We start from the raw sequence: 20,314 nt of genomic DNA on the forward strand, positions 1-20,314 counted from the left end.
TTATGGTGCCCCTGCCCAATCTGGCATCGCAGTGTCTGTTCCAATTAAGGAGCACCTGCCCTGAAACCAACTGATCATCTCCCTATACCTTGACTTTGTATCTGCTTTCCCTTTTGCCTTAGTTTTCCGCATTGTAAAAGTCCAGGAGGGCTATTTAAACGGGTGGGTGTTTTAGTATGCAGTAGCATTTCACTTTTCTAATAGAGCTTACCTCTTTTCAGCCTCACAATAAAAGCAGGAGGAAAACCAAGGCTGCACAGTGCCTGGAAAGGAACCAGCAATCATTAAAGGGGGAGGAGGGATGTTCTCCAGAGCACCAATGACATCATATGAGGGTTAAGCAGTACTCCGAAGCTGCCTGAAGTACAGGATAATTGTTCCATGCTCAGGTGCCCATTACCACAAGTCTGTACTTCTCCCAAGTCACTCAACCCTGGTGGACAGCAAAGTCTCCCCTTTTCCTATAACACGCCCACCTCATTCCACTGCTCAGTAAATATTGAGTGCCCATAGTATACGTTTCCCAAATAAGTGACCTTCACACCCCCCCACCAGCCCCCGCCACAATGCTTGCACATACAAGTCCTAAGTCTTGTGGAATGGAGGGGCAGCAGAAAAGCTTGATTTGAAGGCTGGGATTAGCTATTTAAGTTGAAAATCCATTGGCCCTTTGCATAGTTTGCAGCCGTTTTACAATTACATTTCAAACTTCTTGGTTTGTGTTGGGTGTAAGTATGCCCACTGCTGCTGTGAATGTCACTTGTAATGGATACTGAGTTATGCAAAAATCTCAGGAGTTTGGTTTTGGGAGAGCCTTTCTCCTCATTAGATCCCCTTCTCCAATACTACCATTCACAACTGGCAGCATGGTTGCTTGCTTGTTGCACTGGACCCACAGTAAGGTTGCTTGTGCTCCATTGCAGAGGGGCCATGACCGACAGTTTGAATTGAACAGCTTATTTTCGGAGTAGTGCCGAGACATTATAAGTTACTCACTGTAGTGACTAACATACTCTTCGTCCATAGTCCCCTTTCCTCCATACTGTACGGGCGTCCCTTCCAAGGGACGTGAGACAGAACCTTTTTAACCAGAAAAATCCTTCCCCTTTAAATGTAGGGACACGCGGGGGCACGGCACAGGGAGCATGTGCTGCCCTGACTCCACCCTCTGGTGCCACACCTCAGTCCCCATGGATGCGTCATAGATTGAACATTGCCTAATGACACCAGTATTATTAGGGGGAAAGGAGGTTGTTGGGACGTATGGAGGAATGCTGAGTGTGGACCAAGAGTACGTTAGTCACTATGGTGAGTAACTTATAATTACTCTTACGCCCCGTCCCCTTTCCTCCATACTGTTTGGGCGATTACAACTGACTGTAGCCCCAGGGTGGAGAGGACACCCTACTTAAGAGAACCGCCGTCCGAAAGATGCATCAGATCTAGAGCCGGCATCCAAACAGTAATGCTTGCAGAGAGCCGATGGAGAGGCCCAAGTGGCCGCCCTGCTTATGACTTGCCAAGGGACATGGCGCTGGAATGCGATGGCCGTTGCCTTGGCCCCGACTGCATGGGCATGCAGGTTGGCCGGGAGCGGCTTGTGCTGGCCATCATACGCTTCTTTGATGGTAGAGACCATCCAGTGGGAAATGGAGGCCTTAAGAGGCCCGAGAGCCTGGCTTCGAGCCTCCGAAAGTGACAAACAGGCCGTCCGTCTTGCGGAAGCCCTTGGTCCTGTCCAAGTAGAAATTTAGGGCATGCCTGACATCCAGGCAGTGCAACACTCTCTGTGCTTCATCCTTGGGATCAGGAAAGAATGTAGGAAGTACTATTTCTTTGTTCAAGTGAAATGCAGATGGCACCTTGGGCAGAAATGCCGGGTGCGTCCGCAAGACTACCTTGTCCTTGCGAAAGGTGGTATATGGTTCAGAGGCGACCATCGCCTGGATCTTGCTGACTCTGCGAGCCGAGGGAAGACCAACTAGTAAGGCCGTCTTGATGGTGACCAGCCTAATGTCCACGGACGCCATTGGCTCGAATGGTTTGTGCGCCAGGGCACCCAAGACTATGTTAAGGTCCCACACACGGTGCGGTCTCTTGACAGGCGGGTAGAGCCTAGCGAGACCAGTCAGATGTTTCTTGACGATAGGGTTGGAGGAGAAAAAATACCCTCCTCAAAGTTCCTGTAAGCCACAAGGGCTGCAAGGTATGTGCCGCAGGTGTCCACCTGTATGCCCAAACGAGCGGGGTGCGCCGAAAAGGAGAGCATGTCCTCCAAATTGCAGGCCAAGGGGCAATTCCCTTGGAGTCTGCCCAGAGGCAGAATCTGGTCCATTTGCTTTTGTACTGGGCCCTGGTGGCTTTGATCCTGGCACCCTGTATGATCTCCAGATTGGCCTTTGAGAGGCTAAGGTGCCGAAGTGTTACCTGCTCAGGTACCACGCTGTGAGGGCTAGTTTCCCTCTGGCGGGGTGGATGGCTGCCACCCTGCTGTGCCAGAAGATTTACTGGGCCCGTCGGAAGGTGTATTGGGGGCACCTCCGAGAGGCTGAGTAGTTCCAAAAACCATGGCCTGGCAGGCCACCATGGAACTATCAGAATGATGAGGAGTCAGTGAGACTCCTTGATCTTTCAAATTACCCTGTGGATCAGGGGAGTAGGCGGAAAGGTGTAGGCTTTCATGCCGGTCCACTGGAGGTGAAATGCGTCGCCCAGAGAGCCGGGGCCCTGACCTTGCCGGATGCAAACTGGGGACACTTCTTGTTGTGCAAGGTGGCAAAGAGATCCACCCGACCTGTTGAAGATCTCCTGAATAACAAGGTCGTTTAGCTGCCACTCGTAATTGTCCGCTCCCAGCCTGCTGACCCTAGCCGCCTCCAGGTTGGATTCGCCCGGGAGGTGGATCGCTGAGGTAAATGTCGTTTTCCAGAGCCCATTCCCACATGCTGATGGCCAGTCTGCACAGAGGAGGGATCTGGTGACTTCCTGCTTGTTGACGTAGTACATGCTGGTCGAGTTGTCTGTCTGGATGAGGACAACCTTCCCTTTGAGAAGTGGTAGGAATGCTCTGAGCGCTAGCCAGATGGCGTTCAGCTCCAACCAATTGATGTGGTATTCCTGCTTCTGTCGAGTCCAGGTGCCGTGGACCGAGAGATCGTCCAGGGTGGCTCCCCAGCCCTCGAGGGAGGAGTCTGGTGATGGTAGCCTGCGGAGAGAGCGGCCGAAAGGGCTTGCCCATCCGTAGGTTGCAGTCCATGGACCACCAAGTTAGGTCCGGGTGGAGAGATGGAGGAATGTTGATCATCTCGATCGCGAGTCCCGCTCCGGATTCCATGAGGCCGCTAAATGCAGCTGAATCCTTCTCATCCTTAGTCTTGCGTGTGGCACGGCTAACAGGACCGCCGCCAGTAGACCCAGGAGATGTTGGTACCACCATGCCGAGATCCCCTTTCTGCTTAGGAAGTGGGCGGTGGCCCTCTTGACGGCTGAGATTTTGTCCTCCCACGGGAAAACCCTCTGAGCATGTGTCCCAAATGAGTCCCAGGAATGTCAGTCTGCATAAGGAGCAGCTGTGACTTCTAGAGGTGGAGCGAGAAGCCCGGGTCGCGCAGTGTATTCATAAGGGCATGGGAAGAGTGGTGAACCGCTTACGGAGATGTAGCCCTGACGAGACAGTTGTCGAGGTATGGGTAGATGTGGAGGACCTCCGAGTCCTCCACATCTACCCATGCTCTGAGTAGGGCTGCTACAGCGTTCATGAGTCTGGTAAAGACCCTGGGGGCTGAGTTGAGGCCAATGGAAGGACTTTGTATTGGAAATAGAAGCCCATGATCCAGAACCGTAGGAAAGAATGATGGGGCTGCCAAATCGGGACGTGTAGGTACGCGTCCTTCAGGTCCAGAGAGCAGATCCATTCTCCCTTGTCCAATGTCTCCGCTATAAAAGCTGGCGTAACCATCTTGAATTTTTGCAGGGTTAAGGAGAGGTTGAAGGTGGAATAGTCCAGCACAACTCTGAGGCCCGCCTGGTTCTTCTTCTGAATGGTGAAAATCCTGGAGTAGAAGCCAAAACGTCGCTGGGAGGCTGGGACTTCCTCCACTGCCTGGCGCTCTCTACGAGCCATCGGATCTCTGCCAAAAGAGTTGCTGTCCCAACCTATGGGAGTGGAGGGGAGGAAGGAGGAGAGGCTGGGGTAGGAAGGCAGTACCCTGTGGACAATACGGAGAGGATACCCCCCCGGAGACACGTGGACTCGAAGGGGCATGTCATGCCTTCTTTCCCTCGTAGGCTGAGGAGAGGGACTGGAAAAAGCCCTTACTACCCCCCCACCATTTGGTTGTTTGCACCAGTTCTGAGACGGCGAGCGGTCCAGCTGGCTGGATCTGCTTTCCTGGAAGCCGCGGAACCCTCCATATGTACGACCCTTTTCCAAGCGCTGCTGAGATTGGGTGTACGATTTGGGTGTGGTCTTTGTAAGAATGGATAAAGACTTTGTAATTTGTGATCTGTTTTTTGTCCAGCTCTTCGTCCGTAGAGGAGTGGAAGAGGTAAACCCCCACCCCTCGTACAGTAGATCTAGAATGCGCTCCTGGACATCAAGGTGGAATTTCCTTGCCCGGAGCCAGGCTGTTCCTCATGTCCGTGGCAATGCAGATGGCACGGCCTGAGGTATCGATATGAGCCACAGTGGATTCCATGAGGTCATGAGCCATGAGCTTGGCTTCCACTAGCCCTGCCTTAAAACGTGATTGGCATTGGGTGGGGAGTTCCCGGGAGGAAGTCCGCAATATCCGGCCATAACCGTTGGTTGGTGGCAGTCAGCATGGCATCTGCGTTGGCCTGACGCTGGTACAAGGAGGCGTTGGAGTAGATCTTCTTGCCGTACGCCTCCAAGATCTTCTCCTCCTTGCCTAGCATTGCCGCAGAGGAGGAGGCTGAGGACAACTGAGGCATGGAGTATAGTGATGCCACAGCGATCACCGAGGAGTGTGGCTGAGGATGGGTCGAGAACAAGAGTGTAGCCCCCTCCATCTGCCTGTACTTGGCGTCCAGGCGTCGGTTGACCGGCTGGACTGAGTGGGGCTTGAGCCAACCCTTCTTGGCCAGGGAGACTACATCGGTTTGCAGTGGAATCCCAGTGTTGGCAGAGGGGCGTCTTGTAAGGACTTCAGCCAGAACCCCCTCTGCCGGCTGTTCAACCTCGGGTTGGGGGGAGGCCCAGGTACTCTGCCAGGCCAGCAAGACGTTCATGGAAGGCCCTGGCTGAGGATGCCATGTCCGGATCCTCCTCCTCATCATCCATCTCCTACAGATCTTGTGGAGGAGGAGGGGTAGATGGCACCGGAGGCTGGGGTACAGGGACCGCAGCCAGAGGCTGAGGAGGCAGCAGAGGTAGCGGAGTTGGCTGTGGAGCCGGAGGAGGCCACTGCACCGGGGCCGGGGGGCCCGATTAAGGCGTCTGTGGTGTCTCTAGCATGGCAAGGAGGACTTTCTTTGATGATAACCCCCATCTGAGGGGACCTCATGAGGCCGAGAAACTTCTCAAAGAGCATCTCCTCACTGGCCAAAGAGGTGGCCGGGGGGTCGGTAGAGCTGCTTTTAGGCGCCCCCTCGGATGTATTGCTGGTATTAGGGCGTTTCCCCTCGGACGTATTGCCGCGTTAGGGCATAGCCCTTCGACTATTGTACCAGTAAAAGGGCTTAGCCCCTCGGGTGTAGACCCGGTACAAGAACCTTTCGGTCCCTCGACACTGACCGGGAGGATCCGAGGACCCCTCGACCCAAAGGCCGGTAGCTGTAGCAGCCCCGGGGCACGTGCCGGTAGAATGACCTGGCTGATCCCTCCCGTGCGGGAGAGTCCCTGGGAAGGAGTCACCATTGCGGGGTGCGCTGGAAAATATTGGCCCTACCTTGGGCCTGGTTCGATGCTTCACGAGATCTTCTGGAGGCGACCACTGGAAGAGCTCCGTCCATCTGGCTAGTCTGTTCTTCAGCACCTTCGAGGACAGCGAATCACACGCCGAACATGATTGCCAACCATGGTCTGGCCCAAGGCAACTTAGGCAGAGGGCATGGGGGTCTGAAGTTGGGAAGAGCCCGTTGCAGGATGGACACCTGCTGAACCTGTAGAAGTCGACATGCGCTGCGGAGGAGCGGGACGCCTGAGGACAGAGTACCTGAATGATAGATAAGACAAAAAAAAGTCAAAGAGAAGTATCCGCGCGTGGAATTACATGGCCCAAACCAAACCCAGCATTGCTGGCGAATTCAGCCTGTTTCTGTTGATGCAGAAAAGGGGACTGAGGTGTGGCACCGGAGGGCGGAGTCATGGCAGCGCCTCTAAATTTAAAGGAGAAAAGGGGAAGAAGGTTTTTTCTTGTGAAAAAGGTTCAGTCTCCCGTCCCTTGGAAGGGACGCCCATACAGTATGGAGGAAAGGGGACGGGATGTAAGTGCATGATGTGCCTGACCTTTAGAAAAGTGTCACAGTTACCCCTCTACTTAAAAAACCACACATGGACCTTGCAGTATATTCGAATTATAGACGCATTACCAATTTCCAATTCCTGTTAAAGGTAGTTGATAAGGTGGTGGCTATTCAGCTCCAACAGTGTTTCAAGAAGTCTCGTATTCTCCACCAACGGCAGTCTGGCTTTAGGACTGCGCATGGGACAGAGACTGCTATGTTAAACTTAAAAACAGAAATGCTAGATATCATGGATGATGGTGGATCAGGGCTGCTGATGTTCATAGATCTTGATGCAGCCTTCGATCATGTAGACCATTCTAAACTAACGTGCATTCAGGAAATTGAAAACTGTTCCTTCGATATGGTTGAATGGCTTCAGACATTTCCAAGTAATAGAAAGTCCAAGATCATTTGGAAAAATGCTTCATCTTATCCAGAGCCTAGGGTATGTGGAGTCCCTCAGGGAGCCTGCTTGCCCCCTGCCAGTTGTTTTTGCCGATATTTGTGTGATCTATGGGATTATATTTCACCAATTACGCTAACGACACTCAGCTTCTTTTGAGACTGAGTGTAGAATAAACAAAGAACGCAGTTTATCACGTCTATGAGAAAATTCATATTTGGATGATGGAAAATGGCCTTTGCCTTAACAGCCAGAAAACTGAACTTTTCATATTTGGTTCAGTTAAAGCAAGAGGAAAAACTAGGAGCAGATTATGATACATTATGTATTGACCAGCATCTAATAAATACAGCCAATAAAGTAGAAACTCTTGGGGTTATCATTGAGGCATCACTTAACGCAGATGCTCAAGTTACAAGTGTGACAAAAAACATACAATACCATCTCAGGCTATTACACCTGATAAAACCCTTTGTTTCTGTAGCCAAATATACCACTCTAGTAAGAGCTTTAGTCCTGTCAAGTTTAGACTATTACAACGCATTATTAGGCCGAGCAAGCAAACGCTGTAACAAAATATTGCAGATTCTGCATAATGATGCTGTGAAAATCATTAAAGATGTTTCAAAACCTGATCATATATCACAGTACAGGACAGAAATACATTGGCTTCCTGTACAAGCAAGAATAGAGTTCAAAATTAACACCATGACTCACAAATTGTTATTTGGTGATGCCCGTATATATCTGAAAACTTGTATCATGGTGTTTGGGAGGATTCTCAAAAATGTGCTAATTCCCTTCACATTGGAGACCCCCAGGAACGTTGCTGAATTTTGAGGACTTTTTTTTTTTTACCTGGAGAGAGTGAGCCTTTTTCCCACTCATGTATTTTGATGTGCGTTACCTCAGTGTTCTCTTTGGTTATAGAGTCTAAACAACTCCATAGGCATCATCCTTTCATTTGTGTCACACTGCACCCTCAGTGCAGTGGCACAGGGAAGCCTTTCAGGCTTTCCCAAGGTTTAAATACCTTCTCTGGGACAACTACCATTTCCCAGAGTAAGTAAAGTGAAATTGACTTTACTAGTCTTTTAAATTCCTAGACCCAGCACACCCTATCTTACAATAGAGTGCTGGAGGGGTTACTTAGTAGCCCCTGTGTCTAGATACTCATGTACCAGTCAAATGGTATCCTTTCCTTTCAGAATGGCTGGTGGCAGTGGTTTTACAACGAACTACCATCATTTTTCCCGACTGCGAACTATTCATAACTCCGGTAACATTAAATTGCGGGAGCCATGTTTTTTCAAGATGGCATCTGAGCCCCTTTTGTCCCGGTCTTTTTGCGCCATTTCTTTTTAGAAAGGTCCTTCTAGAGTTTGCCTCTGCACGCCAAACCTAGTTTGGTCTCTTTGTTCATTTGCCTTTGGCGGGCTTCAGGAGTGAAGACCACCTCTGGCTCCAGAGTGTCTGGGGTGGGCAAGAAGAGAGAAGGTGCCCGAAACTCCCGGTGCTTCGTCTCCTAGGACACCCAAATGCACTCTCTGGTGATTGGCTGGCTGACTGTCCGGTAAAGACAACCACCCTGCTGGGTGAGTGACAGCTAGGCTGGAAAGAATGGGAGAGAACTGAATAAAAGGTGAATCTCTTGGCTTGGAAGGCAGAGTCCACCACTGGAACGAAAGAACCGAAGACTAGCTTGAAGAGGACGGCTGCTGCAACTCCTGGACCATTGGTTTGCCTGGTGAAGCACTGCTGCAGGTCCGAATCGCCAAGTTCATCTCGACAGAGAAGCCCTGCAAGGACCACTTCTCCCTTTGAGTTTGTGGGACCAATCAACTAGACAGTAAGCCAACTGGATACCTATCTCGGAGCTGATTGCATCTTCCTCAAGAGTGCTGCAGGAAACAGTATAACCAGGGAGAGGGATACCAGTTTGTATGCTTTACTTACAGCCACCGGGATTGAAGTTTGCCAGTTGTGAGCTTTTGACTGTTTAAGTGCAGTGCAGGAGTCCCCCGACGTCCTCCCTCTTGTCCTCACGACTGAGGACCAGGAACAGCGACATCTGCAGGAACTGCCAGGAACATAAGTCATCAGCTGCCTCTTTTTCTTAATTTGTAAAGTACTGTAAAATCAGACAGAGTACTTACCTATCGCGGTGAAAGTGCTCGACACCTGCAACTCGCAGGCCTAATCAGCTTGTGACCCAACATATGATTCTCCTTTTCACAAACTACTTCTGAGAACTTGTGCAGAGTTTTCCATTGAACTACCAGAACCGCTTTATCCTATCCAAGACTTTAGCCCATTGACTTTGGCCTAGCCTATTGAATTGACTCTTCTGGTGAACTCAACATATCTACACTGTCTAAGAATACTTCTAACCTTTTCATGTACTAATATTCTTTGCCTTTTACTCCTCTTGAAAAGTATTCTGAAATAGTATTGAAGTATATATGTGTGTTATATAATTGCCTCCTTTCAATTGAATGAATTATGAATGAATGGTTAATAAATGAATAAGTATTTAACCAAGAAACCTTGAGTGTAAGATTTTATTTGGACACCTGTGATTGTAGACCTCTGTGTAAGATTACTGCTCACATTACCCCCCTTGAGATAAGCCTGGCGGCCCAGCTCTGCTACCAAAACTGTGTAGTACAGACTTATTCCAAAGGTTGGTTCGCTTACACCTGTAGTCATAGTTGCTTGTAGTGGTCCCAGAGGGTACTGCATTCAAACTTTGCCTAAAACATGGTCCAAAGTTCAATCAGAGATACCAGATCGAATGATTCCATGCGATTGATATGCCCTAGATCCGAACGAGTTAGGGGAAAAGAAAGGTCATACCCTTTAAAAGCAGCCATTGCATGGAATAAGCTGCCTGTACATTTGCGCAGTGAAAGTAGCTCATCTGCATTTAAAAAAGCATTAAAGACCTTGTTCTCATATGGTTTTGACTCATCTCCGATGATTCTTCATTCCACATTCCATTTTTGCTCCATCCATCTTTTCTCCACGCCCCGATACCTACGGGCTACGATGTGTTAGAAATAAATAAATAAGGGAGCCTGTGCATTGGAGAAGGAAGGCACAGCAGGCAAGGGAGCCTGTGCAACAGAGGGAGGCACAGTGGGCAAGGGAGCAGTGGGCAAGGGAGCCTGTTCAGGGGGAGAGGTAAGGTTTGAGAGGCGAGGTAGGAGCCTGGCAAAGAGAAGGTTGGGTTGAGGACCCTGAACCATGACGGTTCCATTCAGATCCAGGGTCATCTGTGTTATATATAGGGACTAATGCTTTATGTATTGTTATTGCTAAGTGCTAATGCCTTTTCCTTGTTCTGACAGGCAGGGCATCTGTGATTCTAGATTGGATCCCTTGTGTTTATACCATTCTGGAATGTGTCATCAATGTTTATGCTTGGCTTTATTCAGTTGTACCCTGGATGCTGACTGTGTTGGGGGTCTTATGCTTTACTGCTGGAAACTAGTAAATAAACACCTTGGCTTGCAGCTTCTTTACAATCATCAATGTCTAAAAGGTCGAGGAGGACCTTCCAGCGGGTGCCACCATTAAAGGGGGGAGAGGCGATATGAAAAAAGAGACCATGTATCGGGTCCATAGGTCGGGTGAGAGGACGACAAAGAGGATGTCTGTGAGAGTCTCTCTAGCGAAAGCCGTGACATAGGTGTCTGCAATAGGAAGGCTTGGGTTGTAACCCAGTATGTGCTTCTTAAGTTTCTTCCTGCCATGATAGGAGAGGGATAGGAAATGGAGAAGCAGTTGGAGAAGATAGGAGAGATAGATAGTGACATAGCTGCCTGCAATACCGGGCTGATGCACTGAGACACAAGGAGGGTTGGTTGTGGGGGCAAACAGAGTAGGGGACAGAGGGTGCCAAAAAGGGGTAGTGGGGGTTCAGACGAATAAGCACATTGGTCTGCAGCAACAAGGTACAGCTGAAAACGATTGTTAGGCAAACAGGCACTTTCTAAGTAGCAAGGGGGCACATCTAAATAAGATTATCAAGCAAACGGCAGGTTTTGCAGGAGACCGGTAGGGCAGTGGCGGCAATTAGTGTATGGTGGAATGAGTCAAAGTGTGAAGGCAGAAAGTCACTGTAGCGGAAGGGGTGTTTTCAGACTTGAAGGCTTGGGGGGCAGAAAAGAAAGGGTTTTATGTGGATGAGGCAGCCCTTGAACTCACTTGATGGCGCGAGTCGGGAGGTAACAGCCCGGAGGAGCGTTGATCGCGAGTATGCATTTAGAAGCTGTTAGGCAAGAATTGATGTAGTAACCCTGGGGGACACTACACAACACTTGCCCTCTTGGTGTTAGGTAACCCACCTTTTGGTATAGGCCTGTGCTACACAAGTTGGTAGTGTGACTGAGCAGCCAGCCTCATCTCAAGAGGGGTAAATGTGAGCTGTAGAGCTGTAGCAATGAAATCCACAAATACAAGTAGCCAGCTAACATTTATACTCAAGGTTTGTGTAATAAATAATTATTCATTTGTTTTTGAAAAAAATAAGTATTCTTTAAAAAGGCAATATAGGCAACAATCAAATATACATTAAAAAACCTTTCCAGAATCAGCACAAAGCTAGTACATACTCTTTAGAGATGCTTCTTACACACTTCCTACACCCTGAGGTGACTTCACTAACTAGGACAGTAATGGCATTTATATATCACTTTTACACTTTGTAAATTCTGAGGTTTGTGGAAAGGAAAGAGTAAGGGAAGTAACAAGGTTAAACAAGTTCTCAGAGCCTGTGAGCACTTAAATCTTCCAATGAAGCCTAGCCTTTCCCAGCAATAATAGTTAAAAAACAAGTCATCACCTATGAGGTGTGGGATGTATCGACCCACTTCTGCTCTGCTATGCTGCATCACTCTGTTATGATGGTGCCAGAAACAGCAAAATGGCTGCAAAACCTTTGTGCGCGCCAGAACCCCTGAAAAGCGTGCTTTTCAACCCACAAAAAGATGGCTGCCCAATCTGCCACGCATGTTGTTAGTGGTGGGACAGAGCTCTCAGTTCTGAAATGTATCACTGGGCTCCACAACAATTGAAAGTTGAGTGCAGAAGGAAAAAGCAGTGCTTGGCTAAGGAAACTCCAAATATTGCTCTAAATCAATTTTTCTTTGTTGCTGGAACTTCAGAATGCCGGCACAGAACACCTTTTAAATATTAAAAATTCTATCTGGGTTCTACAATTCACTTAGTTGAAGAAACCATTGGGAATTTACAATGTCTTGAAAAGCGTAGAGCATAAAGAGATTTCCACAGCAAAAGTGGCCTGCCTGTGGATCTGTCAAATATCTCTGTGCAGCAGAGGGCTGCTGTGATGACAGCTGTCAGCAGCCTGCCTGATTAAACTTTAACATGCATAAACTGAAAATCAAATGTTTGCAATCTAAGAGGCCTGTTACTGATAGTAACCCATATTGTAATTGTTTTGATACCATGATTTAAAATCTTGAACGAGAATTCTAGCTGCTATTTGATCCAACAAGTTTGTTTTGTGCTAAGGAAAAGGCCACAGAATTTAACAATTAATTTAAACCTGGCTGAAGCTGCAGAACTTGAACAGGTTTTTCTCACAGAAGGAAGGCCTTTCCCCCCCCAGCAGGAAATCACGGAGAAGTGTTAATTACAGGGTGGGAAAGAACCTGGTCTACAGAGGCAAAAGGAAGAATGACAAGCTGCAGAGCAGGAAATTCGAAGTGTGAAGACAGTCGTAATTGGCCTCTGCAAGGAGCAAACATGGGGGATGGCTCCTGGGCTTCCAGGGAGAGACCAAGGGGAGGAGTTGCTTAACATGGACAAAGAACATATCTTAAAAAGACTGATCTTACTGTTTAAAATTGTGAAAAATATAAAAATAAAGTTGTCAATGTAATTTCTGGATGCATGGGTGAAGAGGCGCCAGAACTGTGTGACAGGTTCTGGACAGCAATGGCAAGAAATGTGGTTTTACACAAAATGCATTTCCGCCTGAATTGTGAAACTTTATACACTTATTCCCATGTTAAACACACACACACTTGTAGAAATTTGCTTAAAAATTGGACATTGTGTTCCTAGTGAAAAGGGCAAAATTCTGTGAAAAACGTATACAAGATCCCACAGCTACAGGGTTTTGAGGAATAGCTGCTAGGTAAAATATGTAATCTGTATATGTGATTTTCATAGAGGTTTCACAGGTGGAAATATATATTTTGCCAAAAGTAGATTTTGTGTTCCCGGGGCTATGGGTGGATCCTCAGCCTTATAAAATCACACCATAAAGATGACACTCTGTTTCTCTCCTCCTATCAAGGCAGAGGGGAGACTTTGACCCAATCACCATTCAAAGGGGTAAGCTTAGGCTAAACCAGCCCACACACCCCCTTTATGATGCAATTTCATAGCATAAATAGGGACAGCTCACCACACATAAGGACTGACAGATTCACTCACTATCCTGATGCTAGCGGAGCACCATGCTGCTGAACTCTACATCTTCCTTGCTCCGGACTCCAGAAACTTGGCAAAGAAAAAGGCCCACTGCATAGCTGAACCATTCTCGGCTAGGCCTCAAATTCCGTAAACGAACCCCACAAGCCTAAGGGGAAGCAACATAATACAAAAGGGCTGTGCTGTTACTGCTTGCCTACTGAAAAGAAATCACCTCAGAACCAAGAAGGGCAGATCCAGTCCAGTCCTGTGCCTTGCTGTGACCAGAGCGCCTTGCTGACCCTATCCAGTCCTGTGCCATGCTGGGACCAGAGCACCTTGCAGATCCTGACCAGTCCGATGTGAGCAGCTGTCTTTTGTAAACCAGATCGAATCCCCTGACCAGAACTGAGGGTCCCATTTAAAAATGTATCCAGTGAGTATCGATAGGAAGGATTGTGTCCCTAGCATATGAACATTGCATGGTCGTAGCCCTATATTAGACTCATCCTATCTTGTATTCAGAACCTGTATTGTGAGGAGTATCTTTGCATTGTCTGAAACCCCTCTAAACCATCCTATCTTTCCTCCGAACTAGTATTGTTAAAACTATCTCTGCGCTGATCCTTTTCTCATCTGAAGAAGGCGAGTTTCCTTAGCAGGCAGTCACCCTGATCAAGTGACTGTGTTCCTGTGTGGTATTCGTTTTGTTCATAGTCATCCTCTAGTGTAAGAAACCATTTGTCAAATCAATGCGATTCTCGTGCAGTGAACAGTTTGCCGCAAATATCATTTTGGGAAATTTTTACACGTGTAAAACAGCTTTTCATTGCTTCCGACTTTAATTTTAAGTTTTCAAATGTTTTCTTGGGAGTAAATCATTGCTTGGGTTTGTGTGCAACTATCATAATCGGCTCCCATAAGAATTGATAATAATTTCAGCAATTTTGACCATATTTGGTGTTTTTGCCTAGTCCATTCTAAAGATAACTTTAAAAGCCATTTTGACAGCTGGATAATCAACTCCGTTTTTCTCTTGTGTTTGCTGGGGGAAAGTGGGGTTGATATTCTGTTTGAATTCTGCCATTCCTGAAACCTGTTCTCTCCTCCTATCTCTTTACATTACCTATTAGGGGTCGAGGGGTCTGCAGGGGGAACCTTTAACCACACTGCTATCAGATCTGAACCAACACAAAAGTATAATTTTTTGTGCTGAATTGTTTTGCCCACTACTTACTCCTTGTGTATTAAAGAGATTATTCAGTGTTATATCACCCCATTGGTGATTGTTGTGTACCACTTAAGACATATTGTGATTAATTTTTAAATGCATAAATAAATAATTACCTTTGCAAACCAGCCCGATTCCTGGTTCAGTGTGACCTAGGGGGTTCCAGGAGAAGGGCGTGATATGAGTGGTATATCGTTCAGAATAAAGAACGTTTAGACAAAAATAATAAGGATTTCAGTTGTGCACTACATGCTACGCGTTGGTGTGTGCCGGATTGAAATCACTTACAGAGGGACATTAAGTATCAAAGTCAAATGGACTAGAAGAGTCTGCAGGGAGCCAGGACAGCCAGAGTCAATTGGAGAACAGTCTATGGAGCTGAGGCACTTCTTAGACAGCAAAGTCTTGCACAAATTTAGAGAGTTTGTTGAGGAAAAATCACTGTAGGGTCACAAGCTGTTAACACTTCTGAAGGGTAGCGCTTAGATCAACTCTAACAAAGGTAGCTACTGCAAGTCTCAACTGAAAAGAGCAAAGCTTAAGACACTGAGGTAAGTACCCCAAGTCGGAACATTACCATTGGTTAGAAGAAGTGTGTCCAGCTGGCTTTTGTCTGGTTGCAGAGATGCAGATACTGGGTTCCTGGGCCTTCGACGTGGGGACAAGAGGGAGGACGTCTAGAGGCCTCCTCCGGCAGCAATTCAGAGGTCGGCAGCAGTTGCGGGCTCTTTTCAGATTAGCACCACTTCGCTGTTTCAGCGCTCGGTAAACCGCACACACTGCGGATCTTGGATACCGGTTGGGCTTCCTTCACTTGTTGAGTCCTGCACTCTGGTGAAGGGACTCAAGCTTTGTTCATCCTGCTTCTGGAGGGCCCTGGGGAGACTTCTGGAGCTTCTGGCCAGATCACAGACGTTGCACTAGACTATGGATTTCTTGACCCCAGACACTCGGTTCCTGCAGCAGCGAAGAAGTACAGCCTGTCGAGGAACTTGGTCCAATGGTAGTTTCAGAGTTAGTTGGTCCCACTAACTCAAGGGAAGAAGTCGTCACTTCCGGAGCTTCTCTTGTTGATTAGAAAAGGGAGTTTCAGCACAGTAGCAGGGTTTCACCAGGCAATTCAAAGGTCCAGGATGATGCAGCAAGCTTCGTTCATGGTTTCTTCATCGGGTTTTTCTTCCCAGTGGTCGACTCAGTCTTTCAGACCCAAAACTCCTTTTAAGCAGGCTTCTCCCATTCATGCACAGCCTAGCCAAAAGCAAAAAGAACAAAGGGCTCAAACATGGCTTTGCATGCAGAGTGAAACCCAAGAAAGACCTCACAAACAGAAAATGTCAAAAAAAGAAGACCGGGCTATTTTTGACAAAATGGTAACCCATGGGTGCTATATTGCAGCTGAGGATTCAGACTGCGGTGGAAAAAGCACAAAGGTAGGACAATTAAACCACTGCCACCAGCCATTTAAAGTAGTGAGGGCAACATAAATATGTTAAATGAGTAGGTTGGAAAGGAGGCTACTAAGTAACCCCCCCAGCACTCCACATACAATGGTGTTAGCTGGACCTACAGAGAGAAAAGTCAATTCCACTTTACTATTTTTGGGAAGAGTAGTTCACCCAAGAAAAGTAATTTAAACCTTATGAGAAATCTAAAGCATTTCTCTGTGACACTGCACTGAAGGTGTTGTGTGTCACCATACAAAAAGTAGATGTCTAGGGAGTTTGGCAGAATCCAAAAACAAAGGAAACGAATAATCCAAATCAGATAAAAACACATTAGAGAATGAGAAAAAAAGGCTCACTCACTCCAGGGTTAAAATAAAAAATTCTTAAGTGCAGCAAAAGAGCTGGGGGTCTCCAAGCTTGAAGGGAATTAGCACAGAAATGAGAATTGTCGAATGGCGATACCAGTAAATTGGGCCCGGATGTATGGCATTCACAGACAGGGCCTTAGATGTGAGCCTGGGGTTGGAGGGCCGGCTTAAGCCTGCCAGTTCCCACAATTGGCCACAAATACAGTGAATCACCCAATCAGGGTGAGAGGAGGGCTTGGAAAAAGGCCTTCTAGGAGGTAGAGGAGGCAGCGGCCATCTTGAAATCGCTGCGTAGTCTGTGTTGCACAGGCACACAGATAAGGTGTGGTGGTGGGCAGTGCAAAGCAGCCAAAGACAAGGCGGTTCTCAGCACTGTATTTAGGCACTCTTTGTAGAAAAATAAAGCGCTTCACTTCATTTTTCCTTCTTTTCTTTTCAAATAGCAATTTCTTAAATGCTATTCATTTCTATTTTCAATATTAGAACAGCGAGCATACCGCAAGAACTACATATTCTTGGGTGAACTACTATTTCCAAGAATAGTAAGATGACCCCCGTTTTAGTCCTTTCTGTATTTTGCCTTTGGCGGGCCTGCCCAGGATCCAGTGTGTCTAGAAAGGCAAGAAGTGAGGGAGGGTCCCGAAACATCCCTGTCCTTGTGTCTAGGCGTGCCCGAGTGAAACCAGTTCCAATTGGCCGCCTGGCTGTCCTGGAGGACAGCCATCCTGCTGTGTGATTGATATCCTAAGGCTGTGAATGAATGGGAACTTGCATAAAAAGCAAGTGAATCCATAGACCTAGAGTCCTTTTGGATGGGGATGCAGAAGTTAATCAAACATCAATAATCAAAACGACTCAGGAAATTGGCAAAACTTAGTTCCGTTTTAATATCAATTATCTAAAACAGGGAGTTACAACGGACATCATCCGACGTTCGCCCAAGCTCTCAATACATTTCAGAAGAAACGTATAATCAAAATTCATCATCACTGACGTCATACTACATGGCAAACTACAAAAACCTACTTGAGGATATGATAGGCTCTCAAGGAACATCTACATATACGTCCCATACTATCGGGAATAGTAATTGGGTCTCTAAATCAAGTGGGCTTCTAAGCTCATCCCTAGTGATAAGTCATCTTCATCGTCATAAAATACACAACGATTAATTGATTACACAAACTATAGGGCTCCCTCATACGTGGCCATCTACAATTGGTTGGCACGCTTGTACCCTTCTGGAATATTCCAGACGCTAGCAGCACGCAGGCTAGAATCCCAGGTGCATGGATGGTCGGTGTGGTCTTGCCTTCGCACCCAATTAGCCCACATCTAACATCACTCCTACAGTCTGCTCGTCAATTAAGGTCTTGAACTTGGCCTTGCAGAAGCTCTCTGTGCCTGAGAATTAAGGGGAGTGCAGCATCGCCTTGTCTTCTAGTTTCGGTGTAGCTTGACCCAAAGCCATTTTGATCTCAACCATGTGACTGCAGACCACTCTTTCGAGTCTTTTGCTGCATATAATACTATTAAATGATGAACTTTTGATGCCTTCAGTGTTTTTTCATACTGCTTCAAACTGAAGTTTCTTTCTCACGTTCATTGTAGCCTTTTGGCAGGCGCCCAACTCTCTGTGGCCTCGACTACTTGGTGCTGGTCCAGCCAAACCTTTCTTGAATTTCTCTGTCGCCATCAGTTTATTACCAACTGCGCCACTGAAATCCCTTCCAATCATGGGGTTTCAAGCCTTGCTAAAGTGCATCGTGGAATATCCAGGTTCTCTTCATTCCTATATGTATACATTGCCGCAATCTATTCACTACGTAGCCGGCCTTCTGATGACTTAGTCTGCTTGCGTTTCTGCATCTGTACTAGTGTAAAATGACTTTGCATTTTCTCTGGTGCGTCATTGCACAAGCATGTTCATTTCGATCCCGAAATGTTGCTTAATCTCCACTTCATCTAATCTTCTTTCTCATTCAAATGCACACTTCCTCTGGAACTTCATACAAAAGAACACTGTCTTCATGTATTTATGTAGGGTTTTCTCAGTGGGTACCTTGTCTCAAGGATTCTTTGCAGTACAGGTATTCTCACTGGAACTGCATGTGTCACCATTTCTGGTTACCAACATATAGGCAACATGGGGGCGGAGCTTTGGATGGGGTACTTTGCACCTCCTCTACCTTCCCACCCCCCCCTCTGGGCGATTCATCGACCACTCATCAACCGTCACATCTAAAACATACTCGTCTGAAGAAATGCTTCTTTGGGACCCATATCTTCATAAATCCTTTGGAGGTATCCGGCTGATTTCACATGCTCAACAATACTCCAGGTCACAGGCATGCATTGTCCATTGGGCCTGCAGTAGATCCATCTTCCCACATACTTCTTGTGATTCCTTGGATACAGGAACTTTGTTCCCTCGTGTACATGATTACTGGCCTTCACGTAGTCTCCGATTTCTTAATCTGTCAGCTCTTTATGTTGTCACCTAGATTCAACATTGATCACAATCTTCATTCCAACTGCTTTCTTTGCAGTGTTCTTGCATTGTGTGATTATTATCTTGCTCACACAAACTCCAAACATGATCACCACCAACAGGGCTCCAAGAAACTTGAAAATGTTCACCATCCATTGTGGAACCCATGTGAAGATTGAACCAAACCAGCTGTCATCAGCAATATCTTTTACTTCGTCTATCATTTTGACATGCAAGTTTGTCAGCATCGTTATGGCCTCTGTCAAGGTGCCATTCTCGTCGTTGTGAGAAGATATGAATGTGCAACATGATTCTCCAATTTTGGGACAAACACCTCCATCCATAGATGTGATCATATCAAAGACATATCTGTTCTGGAGAGTCAGTCGCATGGCTCTTAACTCCTCCTTGATAGCATTGAATTGCTTTATGGTAGTGATGCAGAAGCTCCCATCTGGTTATCTGTAACCATTTGGTATTTGCCATTGTCTGGATTCCAGGCATAGAGAACTGCTGAAGTCTGGCTGAACAATCTGCGTTCATATGGAATAGCATCAAAGGCTTCTATTGACTTGACTGAGAAAGAATGTTCTCTCTTCATCAGATTCAAAGGTTCAGTAGATCTCTTTTTTCTTAGGTGAGCATCTGCTTTTGGGAACTCAGTGATGTTCAGGTCACTCTTGGGAATCACCAATGGTGCAACATGGACAATCACTAAAGAACATAGTCCTCCCCAATCTCTGGTCAACTTCATGTAAGCTCTGGATCCACAGGCCCAGTAGGGATCCATTATCACTGCTGTGCCAGTATTCATTCCTGGCACATCAAAGATTCGACCACACTTTTGATTCTCTCCAACTTTTCTTGTGCCATTGTTTCTGAAACAGTTTTGCACTGTCCAAAAGGCACTATCTGTAAAAGGACCCCCATTGTCTGTGAGCCATGTCAGCAGTTTTGCAAGTTTCAACCAGAGAGGTTTGCATCCTTTTTCCACCCGGTCAATAACTGGTTGATGAACAGTCACTACCAAGGCTCTGCATATGACTGCGCCTTCTTCCCAGCCATCTGGAGAAAGTAGTGTTCCCCAGATCCGCATCTGGCCTCTTTCCTTACAGCTTTGAATTTCTTCTTTGGCCTTTCCTTGACAATCTCAAGTCTTCTATTTACTTCCCATCTGATTCCAGCTCCTCACTCCTGGCTTTTCATATCTTCTCACATGATTTCTGGTGTGTGCTCTTTCTCTTGTCTTTAAGTCTTGAACATAATAATCTTCATCCGGGGTTGACCATTCTGTCATCCATACCAATGATGCTGTTCGGCCCATGAACTGACCTCTTGCTAGGTAAAGTGCTATATGAGATTGGCAATGAGCCGTTTGGACATAGATTTCAATGGCTATGAATACCTTAGATTTTCCCATAGCATAAGGCAGGAGTGCACATACATAGCAATCCTCCTCTGAAG

The 20,314-nt window shown here is 46.9% G+C and overlaps 1 protein-coding gene across 2 annotated transcripts in view; it reads right to left on the reverse strand.

Annotated features, from left to right (window-relative positions):
• SEC14L1 (SEC14 like lipid binding 1) overlaps positions 1–20,314 on the reverse strand; it is a 510,699-nt gene that overhangs the window by 257,870 nt on the left and 232,515 nt on the right. The window lies entirely within an intron of this gene.

Source organism: Ambystoma mexicanum, chromosome 3q (assembly GCF_040938575.1).
Source record: "Ambystoma mexicanum isolate Mex_15411 chromosome 3q, UKY_AmexF1_1, whole genome shotgun sequence".
In the NCBI taxonomy this organism is placed as follows: domain Eukaryota; kingdom Metazoa; phylum Chordata; class Amphibia; order Caudata; family Ambystomatidae; genus Ambystoma; species Ambystoma mexicanum.